Genomic DNA, 10827 nt, shown 5'->3' with positions numbered 1-10827 from the left:
TTGCAAAAAAAAAAGATCTCAGAAGACCAACATTCAGGAACTGTTTTGCATAAAGCTGGAACGGGTTACAAAGTCATCTCAGAGAGTTTAGATTTTCATCAGTCCACACTGATGATTTAGTTCTGTGCCTACTCTCCCTAGAAGTGGGCGTCCAGCTAAGATGACTTCAACAGCACAATGGAGAATGTTCAGTAACATAACAAAGAACCTCAGAGTAGCAGCTAAAGGCTTAAATGAAATACTGGAGCAGCTTAACAGCTCTGTTCACGAGCAGACCATACACAAATCATGGTGCAGGCTTGCATGCAGCATAGTGTCCTACCATGGAAACCACAGAGGGAAGCTGCTACTCTCCAAACAAACATCACTGCAGCCCTGAAGTTTGCCCAAGAGCACCTTGACATGCCACAGCACTACCAGCAAGGTGTTTTGAAGATTGATGAAACTAGGTCGAATTGTTTGGGAAGAACATGCATGGTGTAGAAAGGGCACTGCATCCCACAGGTGAAGTAAGGAGGAGGGAGCGTCATGATTTGGGGCCTTGCTGCCTCTGGGCTGGAGAGCGCACCATCATCAAAGGGAATTCCCAAGTTTTTCAAGGTGGCTGTCCACCTGCTGAAGTTCAGTAGAAGCTGGGTGATGCAACTGGACTAAGACGCTAAACATCAAAGTAAATCTAATACAGAATGACTTCAAACAAAGAAGACCCAACTGTTGAAGTGGCCCAGTCAGATCCCAGACCATAACCCAGTAGAGATGCTGTGGAGTGACCTGGAGAGACTCGTTCACACCAGACATCCTGAAGCACTTCTATAAGGAAGAATGCTGATCAGACCCACCCAATGTGGTAGGTCTGTGAAGAATCTACCCACCCAATGTGGTAGGTCTGATCAGCAGCTACCAGAAGAGCTTGTTTGAGGTTATTGCTGCCAAAGAGTTTTGACCAGTTATTAAATCCAAGGGTTCACTTACTTTTTCCACCAGCACTGTCAATGTTTAATGTGTGATATTAGCTTAGGGAAACTTTCTTTGTCTACATGTGTGAATTAGATGAAGATCAGGTCACATTTTATGACCAATCAGTGCAGAAAACCAGGGCTCCCATACTTTTTCTTGCCACTGTAGATAACATGTTTAAATAACAGAGATAAAACCCAACATGAGAGCAACAAAGTACTTGAAATCCACAGATATATGTTTTGACACAAACAGCATCTCTGTAACATCTGGATCTCCCAGACAGAACAGTCAGCATATTTTACAGGCGATATGAACAAATCTTCTCTTCAGTTTCCAGCTTTTACATAATGTTTTGTCCTCGTCTTTCGTTAAAAAAATAAAAAATAAAAAATGAATAAATAAAATCTTTCTTTCTGTCAGCTTTAAACCAAATAACATATATTTAACAAGTGGGAGCTTGTTGTCAGTTTTCCTAAGCAGATACGTCCTTGCATTAGCTGTCAGGCTACAAAGAAATAACTTCTGAGTGCCTTTACATTTATTCCCTTATGATGTACTTAGAAGAGACCAGAGTAAACAGAAATGCTCCGTGACAACTTACATATGCACAGAGGATGCTGAAGGAAGTTGTGAATAGACTGTGGCTGAGGGAAATTTACATCATGGACTTTCCATCTGTCATTCTTTGGGGAAAGAGAGAGCTAACTATACCACAGGCCCAGTGTTAGTTACAGCAGTGCTGCGATCCTTATTCTGGCAGGTGGATCAAAACCAAAGGTCTCTCTCCTTCTCTTCTCTGTTTAAACATAAAAACAAAACTTAAGGGGAGTGGTCCACCGCTTTTATTGTAAAATGAAATAAATAAATCCAAACAATGATGTTTGGGGATTATGATCCCTGTTCCCCCTTAAGTTTTCCTTTTAAATGTTGTTTGGAGGGTTCTTGTCCATTTCTGCAGGTCATGGTTATTGCTCTGACTGAGCGTAAGTATTATAATATGCGTGTGTAATCTCACCTTTGTGCAGATTAATGTTTGCTAGCATCATTGTGTGTGGAAAGAAGGGAAAAGCAAGTGAGAGATATAGGGAGAGAGATGCAGGGGGAGCAGAGAAAACAACACTATCAAAGGAGGGCTTCAAAGACTATCAGCTACGTCTCCTGGGTAATTTGCGATCCTGCATTCTTTCGACTTCAAAGGGCCGCTGTGTGTTGGAATACTGCAAGTGGGAGAGTGAAGGGGGGAGATGAGGGGATGGAGGAGGGGGAGAATCTGATTTCTCTAATAAATGCTGACACCAGGCCTGTTTGATATTAGATTCAGGGAACAGTTTGATTTGTTATCGCCTTTGAAACTCTTCGGACGTCCTTCAGCGAGGCAGGCTGACTACCACCACATCCCAAGTGCAAGGAAGGAGAGCAGAGAGCGCCAGGCTGCTAGGACAATTGTCCAGCTATAAAGATGACCATTAAGGAGCTATTGATTAGGAGTCTCTCTGTCTGACTCTCTGTCTGTCTCTCTGTCGAGACTCATTCTCTACACACTTTAATACACTATCAACAACTCAATGCCTCTAAAAAACATTTTAAGTGGCCAATAAATCAGTTGGATTCAGATTGTGCTGAAGCAGTGTAGTTTGATACAGTGTGACTTAACAGTTCTTCACTTTCGCTGCTTGACAGACGTATACCATTGCAGATATATTTAAGATAAAACTACGAGGGACTTTGCATTTTAATGACCATGGTAACATAACGTCAGTTTGCAAAATCTGCTGAAAATAAGAAATATTCAGTGGCCTCAGGAGGATTTTCTGACCATGCAGAGCTTTTAGTGAGCAGGAGGGAAGAATATCTTGATACTTTCCACTGACAGTAGGTCAAGGGATAGGAAACTCTAGAGTTGTTGTCTATCGGGATTATAGGTTCACTGCTGCAGTTTTGCATATTGGCAGATATTTAAGGAAGTTTTCCTGAAGCCAAAATGGAGCTATAGTTGAAGTGTTGACTTACTGTCAATCTTTCAACATTTTTGCCAAAACATTGAGCATGAGACAGTGGCAAAGCTGGTTGCCTTTGATGAGTGAGAAGGGTTCAGTTTGCTTCAGACGAACTTGGTTGTACAACGTGTCATCTGACCAAATATAAAGGAGAAAGCACTCATACCTGTTCAGAACGACCATATTGAAGGCGGAGTGAGAAAGGCGACATCATATGGAGGGGCAAGTTGCAGTAATTCTTTAAATATGGGGATGACAATCTCAAACAGTCTTTCTGGGATGGCATTCATATTGTTAATGTTAATAAGAATCAAGAGACGTTTAAACCATGGCTCCTCTCTCTCCTACACACAGCTTCCGTTTTTCGGGAAAGTTACGGAAACTGTGGGACGCAGACTGGTCTCAATTCCAACGTCGGAGAGGTGTGGGAGGGTTTTCGAAGCTGTTACACCATCTGACAAACGCTTCTGATGGCGTATACTGGCACCTTTAAGGCACATGAAACATCCCACATGACACGACGTAGGTTGTCACTTACCCAGAGACTTTAAACAACATATGTTTAGGTTTACCTTACAGGGACCTTAAGGGACCATGTGAATTATGACAGTTGTCTGTCAGGAACAAATGTGGGAGTAGCATGAAAACAACTGAGAAACCTGTTAGAGAGCAGCAGGGCTTCGTACCTTTTCACTGCATGGTACTGACACATGATTTCTGACATGCTGTCTTGAGCTCGTAGGGAACTGGTCCCATTGTACAATGGGCACTGCTGTAGCTCTCCTCTTTGAACAGACAGAAAAACCAAAAGATCCAGATACAGAATTAACCAGATAAAGTGTCAATATAATATCTATATCTATTGAACAGATAACACACACAGCATAAGAAAGAGATAGAGTTTGCAGCTGTAATGTTGCTAAAACTAATTAGTAAGATAACATTAGCACAACACAGCAGATTGAAAGTCTGCAAACCAAACTGTGCATGACGGTTCCACATTTTTTCAGCTCAGTTTGATCCTCATTTGTTTTGTTGACTGATTATTACATTTTAGGCCTATGTCTATAAATCTGCTTGTACTCCCTCATTTATAAGGGCCATCCTTTAGGAGCTTCCATTACATCTGTCCTCATATTTACTTACACCACCAATGTCAAACTGCAGCCTGTGAGCTCAGGGCTCTCTGCTCTTGAATTTACCAAGGGTACATACGGAGCTTGGTAAAAAGGACTTTTGTGTGGGAAGCTCCATCTGCTTGGACTGAACTACAGAAAAATGTAAATTATTTTAAACACAGAGTCACGGACATTTTAAGGAGAGGGACGGAAAAGTGTAAATGTTCTGATTTATAGTTTTTAGTTCTTTGTTGAGAAATGGTGTGTTATTCATTATAATAATGCCCTTTTCCTTTCTTTTCCTCACTCTCATTCCCACTGTAAATGATCGCTCTGTGTTGGGTTGTGTGACATAATCGTGCTTATGCATATGTTTCTTATGTTGTGTAATCGTCATTAAATTTGAGATACTTTTTCATTCTCTTTCATAATCCCTCTGGGAAATACTTGTATTGTGTCAGTGTATGTTCTATGTGCGTTTGAGCACATGTGCAGATGTAGCATGAAGCATTGTTTTGCTGGGGGGCATAATTGGTCAACTATTGCGTTGTGCTACGCTAGGCCCTTGGCAACAGATTCAGATATTGTTTCATTTTCATGGCTTTGGACAGACCTACAGGAGATAGACTAACCGCTGGTGTTAAAGAGCTTTTTGTAAGTTTTGTTAATGCTACATAGCCAATGTTTACATTAACAGCTGATTACTAGCCAGTCCAGAAGAAACGCCACAAATTAAACATCAAACTTCATTCCTCTACTTGCCAAGAGCTGCCTCCAGCAGTGGAAAGCAACGCCAATGTTAACTCTAGTCTCTATCACTTCTTTTCTTCTACTGAAGTTAGCATGCTAACCAGCTACCACCACTTCCCGATAGCGACTCACTGCAGCCTCCAACTTGCCCTGAAGACATAGCACTGCTCAGAGCGCATATCATGACTTCATGTTTTGATGGCCGAGGCTCTTGTCAACCGACAATCACCACAACCTGCTCCCAGCAAGAAACCACGTTCGGCAGCAGATAAAACTTGCAAATAGCACCTTTAAAGTGTTTTTCTGAGACTTTAGTTTGTTAATTGAGCTTTATTAAGTCAGGAAAGTCTCGTTCAGATCAAGACCCTGTTTTTTACAACATCGCAAAGCAGCCATCACCTCAGAGGAATGAGTTTCAAACCTTCAAAGTGGGTCGTTATCATGAGTGACAGTATAACATAGTTGAAGGTCACTGAAGAATCTTTTACCTGAATTCAAGTGAGGATTTTAATCAGCCAAAACATCCAGAATAAATCAGCTCAGTGTATTTATATTTGTGGTTATACTGCACACATTCCTCCTTAAATTTCTCCCTGCACATTCTCACATATCTTCAACCTCCCCGTGTGCAAACACACAAACGTGCAGATACACATCAAAGTAGATGTGTGTCACTGTCTTGCCCCACACCCAGCGTATCCACTGACCCAGGGGAAGATTGTGGTATCTGATTATTCTGCTGGGTGACTGATCTATCATACACCACTGTGGTTTGTATGCATATGAAAGCATTGATCTATTGATGCATGGGATTGTGTAATGAATATGCAAAACTGCTGCGTACTGCTGCGCATCTGAGCGATTGGCTATCGATGACATCATCTCAGAGTCACAGGTGTTTGGTTCCTGCTGTCCAGACAGGACACTAGAGGCTTGTAAATGAGATGTAATCAGTACATCAGTACTAACACTCCTGTATGTGTGCCAGCTGAAAAACACCCCATCATGCCACCCTCAAATCTCTCGCCCCTCCTCGCTGCCCCTGCCAGAGTCCCTCCCCTCCTTTTCCGTCTCTCTATCTGCTCATTAGTGCGGGGTTTGGAACAAAGAGCCATCTGGGCACAGCTACCTGCCAGCTCAGGTGGGCCTTTACACAGAAAAGACAGCTTCTCTTCAACATCTGTCTGCCAGGATCAAAGACATTTCTGTTTACCCCGTTAACTCCCCCTCTCGCTTTCTCTCTCTGTCTCTCCTTACCCTCCTTCTCTACCTCTCACTCTCTTATTTCTGCTACCAAAACTTCCCATACATTAGATAGGAAACAGACTAAATGCAGCACCCTCCTCCCTCTTCATGTATCTCTCCGCCTCTTTGTCACTTGCCGGCTCTTCTCTTCGCCCTCAGGGTGTCATGCATTCTCCCAGACTGTTTTGTTTTCTGTTTTCAGCTTTTTTAGATAATTGTTTCCCCTTATGTATAATGAGGGAGACATGATTTTTTTCAATTCTTTGTGTCTCAGCCGTCACTTGACAAATATATCAAGTTTTTTTTTCAGTAATTATCTACTCCTTGTAGCCTTGGGTTTTAGGTGCAAACACAGAGGAGAAACAGGTTCTTATAGAAACTTCTCACATTTGCAGCTGAAAGTAGTGCTAGCATTTTTTTTATGGATGTTTGCACAAGGTATCACAATGTCCACTCCGATCAATAAACATGCTGAGCTATATGTGTAGACAGTAAAAAAAGGGTCTGCCAGATTTACAGCTTGTAATCAGATGCAGATGGGTCCCTAGTCCCTCAGTGAGGGTAGTTTATATCATGGAAAGTATCGATGTATTTCTTTTTTTTGCTTTTTTCTTTTTTCTTTTTTGATGCCATCCACTTCCAGAGAAATGATGCCGGCTGCTATTGCAGTAGGTAACCCCCTCCACGGTTATGAGATGGTGTATTCAGCTGGCCGAGCCCCATAGATACAGGGGATCAGGGGAAGTGTTATCCTTTAAGCCAGGTGCTGCTGTTCAACACAGCCGGTTCCTGCTGACTGTAACACTTCCCTGCACGCTTCTGTCTGCTTGTCTGACTACGCTCTCACAGGCTCATTGTGTGTGTGAAGAGGTTAGTCAGGCCCTCTGTCTGAGCTGCGAGTGTGTACAGTATGACTGTGTTTGATCGTAGGAGAGCAGACTTTCCAGAAACCTCCTCAATATAAAGCTGTGCTGCTGTTGTCGTTGCAGGCCTTTTGCTCAGAACTAATAAAGATTGATCAGTCTTCCGTTCAAGATCAATGGCCATGCTATTTTGGTTATGCCTGTTTGCCAGGATGCATTCTGATCAATGACGAAGCTATTTTTCGTGTCGAGGGCAGGGCCCAGCTTACTTCAGGCAGGATGAAGGAGAAAGGCTTGGCTGATGGACCGTTCAAGGCCACGGAAGCTTCAGCAGCTCCTCCCTTCTCTCCCCTGAATACGCTCCTATTCCGAAAGTGTTGATAGTGAATTAATTTTGAAAGATTTCACATGCTCTGTGTCAGACACGTTAGCAGCAGGGACAATTACATCACTGTCAGATTGCAACTTGCCACCCGCTGTTGTGCCAGTTTATAAAAACTCTTCCAGGAAACACTAGCTCAAACGTTACATACGCCCCCTCCTCGTCCTTTCTCCCTCTGTTTCTCTTCAACCTCTCTCTACCCCTGACCCTTCTCCTGCATTGACTTGGAAGCTGGAGGGGGAGTGGGGGACGGGGGTTGGGTGGGGTCATTGTCCATTTTCCTCCCGCATCATGTTCAGCAGGAGACAGCCAACTGGAGCGTAAAACAAGGCTGTAGTCTGCAGGTAGCCACCGGCTGAGCTCACCTGCCGCTAAATTCACTCTGACAGGTGAGATCACAGCCTCGTAGTGGGGCACGGCACCCGACAGAGAGGCGAGAAGCATGTGGATGTAGCAGCTCAACCTCGTAGGACCTACCTCTGCACTGCAGCTTATAGGAACAAGATAGATAACAGTAAGACACCTCATGGGTTACAAGGCTGGACTGACCACTACTACAGGCTGCAAGTAATGGGCCAGATAGCCACTAGAGTCACTTTTAAAAAGAGTCTTATTATTTTAATAACAGATAATGACTTTCATTAAAGGTATGCCCTCATGATATGAACCATAGCATACCAGAAAAGAGGTGGGTGTTATTTAATGAGTTTGAACTATCCTGGGTAGGACAGTGTTGAGTTTAGATGATGAAATGAAATGATCGAGTTATCCTGATTGTTTTATAGACAAATCTACCCAATTTTACAAATTGAAAACGAGACATCACACATGAGATACAAGCTGTTTCTGAGTGTAAATATGATTTTGTCAGTTTAATTTGTACAGAAGGGGTCTTTAATGTTTCATGGCCCAGGGGAAGCTGAGGCCTTCTGGTCCTAACAAGATAGGAATTAAGGGTACACTAAAAATAGACTGGATTTTAGGGTCACAGTTAAGATTTGTTTGCCAGCAGGAGTCCTACAGCACTGTGACCAAGTTTCAGCTCAAGAGTGGAGCAGAAGAGTCACAGCGTCTCCCATCCAAGTTTCATCACCCTCTTTCCTCAGTGATAGTTGAGTATGTTTCTGTGTTTATGGGATCGATGACTGAAATGAAACAGTTAAGTCAAAGCTGTCTTCCTTTTAAACTTTGTGGCAGAAAAACAATAGTGTTCTGCAGAACACTGGTGTGTGTGTGTGTGTGTGTGTGTGTGTGTGTGTGTGTGTGTGTGTGTGTGTGTGTGTGTGTCACGTTTTCCATCGCTAGAGTGTTTTTATTTGTTTCACTCAGGTGCAAAACACACCACAGGGAAACCACACCCCTACATGCACACACACACACACACATACACACAAACCTCCCGACTCAAACTTATCCCAGCTCCACCGCTGCAACTCAGCAAATGTGGCGGGCAGGGTTTAATTTTCTGGCCCCCCGCCTCAGCCCCAGCCTCATGCATTTTTCATCACCACCATCCTGTTCCCACCCAGCCACTGCCGCTGCACAATGCTATTGATTGGCGATTAAGCCATCAAACTGTTATAAAGAGGTTAATATTTTAAAGCTGTTACGCTTTTCCACCCTCCTTACATTAACGTGTACCCTCTAGTGCAGTTTCATGGGTTTTTAAGAGTTTCCGCTCTTATGCCAGGTCAGGTTATGAATGTTTGATGGAATGCAGACGGCTGTGTTTTTTTGTTTAGTTTTTTTCCTGCTCCTATACAATGCTTACTCCAGCTCTGAGGTGGCGTGTTCGATCAGCTGACTGTGCCAAAGGTCGCAAGGGAACAGTGTCAGTCAGCAGGGAGACTGGGTAGGGTCATACTCTGCTAACCCCGCATGTGGGATATGTCTAGTTGTTGACCAATTTGCTTATGGTAATTCTAATAGATCTCCGGAGGCCGTTTGGCAATACTGAGGGTTCAGCGTTAATTGTGACCACTGGGCAAAGAATCTGCAGTCTCATCCTATTCTAGCAACTGATGAGCATCTTGAGTTATTTTTAGGTATTAATCCAGAGGAAAGACTCTTCTTCCTCTCTTTAAAGTAATGCATGTAAATATACTTACCACCTCTGGTATACCAGCAGATACTTTCACTGTTTTCCTGCTCTCGTCATCGTTTCAGGCAGGAAGAAATTAGTAAAAATTACTAGATTTAATGGAGATGCTTAAAAAGGTGCTGTTTTCTGATTTGGGACCATACAGGCACTTCTGAATCTCCTGGTTCCCAGCAGTATTTGTGAGACGAAACCCCTCCACAGCCCTGTCAGAGGAACTCAAGCACCTTGACTACGTCAACACCCACCATTTATGTTCCAAATGTGCTTGTTTGAACTGCTTTTAAATGGAGCCATCAATGTTTAATTGGTCAAGTTTATATTTTCCCTACTGACAAGGTGGTGCATTTCAACCATATATAAAACTTAATAAACAATTCCAACTGTTGGCCCATTACTTTTAGCTAATTATTAAGACCGCCCTGCTCGCTTGCTAACTAGTTTTCATAATTCATTTCATAATTCTATGATTCTTTCTATTTTTTTCAAATTAGCTTAGCTACTCTACAATATTTCCAAGCTACTGCAGAAGTACCCCCTGGGATACAAGTACTTCGGTTGGGGAATCACTGTTTTAGACCATTAATTACAGAAAATGTACACTTTACTCTATTGCTGCAAAGCATGCCACACATTTTTAGACTGATATCTTGTTTTCCAGGCAGCCGCTGCATGGTTTCTATTCATTTCAAGACGCTTTGAAAATCAAGCTGTACTATATGCAGTACGATACCCAGGATTTTTTTAAAGTCTCTAAAATGTTTTTTTCTTTTTTTTTGCAATTGTATCATTCTTTTTAAATATAAGGAACTATATTTTCTGTAAATATAATTTCAAGAACTGATGCTTGAAACCTACAAGTAGTCAGATTCAAATATATTGTGGCTAAGGAAAAAACCCACCTATACTATAAAAGTATCTTCAATGGTAATACATGCTTGAAGAAGGAAAACATGAGCAACAACCCAAAATAAATGTCATGAAGAGAATACGACAAATTCTCCATCGTTTTATACATGACAGTGACTACAGTTCAACAGCCCACTCTGAAATCTGAATAAGAAGACATGGCCTGTTAGGCGCTTTATCACAGGATCATAACACAGTTTAGTTTATTAAACAAGTTTCAGGTCTGCTTGACTTTCATAGGGTGGTGAAGTGAACTGAACCAGGTAGGAAATCAATCTAAGAATATATTATGCTTGAAAATCAAGCAAAATAAATTACAAAGGATTTGAGGTAAATTATTGGAAACATGAAGTATGGTCTTCTGAGGGAGTGAAACAGGAGTCTGCCGGGTTGACGTGTGAATAAGGACAAGGGTTGAGAGAGGTGAGAATGGACATGGAATGGATTTATTTTGTGAGTGCGCTTGAGAGAAAGAGAGGCAGAGAAACAGGGAGTGGATGTCGTG

The sequence above is a fragment of the Seriola aureovittata genome, chromosome 18 (genome assembly GCF_021018895.1).
Source record: "Seriola aureovittata isolate HTS-2021-v1 ecotype China chromosome 18, ASM2101889v1, whole genome shotgun sequence".
NCBI classification, from domain to species: domain Eukaryota; kingdom Metazoa; phylum Chordata; class Actinopteri; order Carangiformes; family Carangidae; genus Seriola; species Seriola aureovittata.
This window is presented reverse-complemented; position numbering follows the sequence as displayed.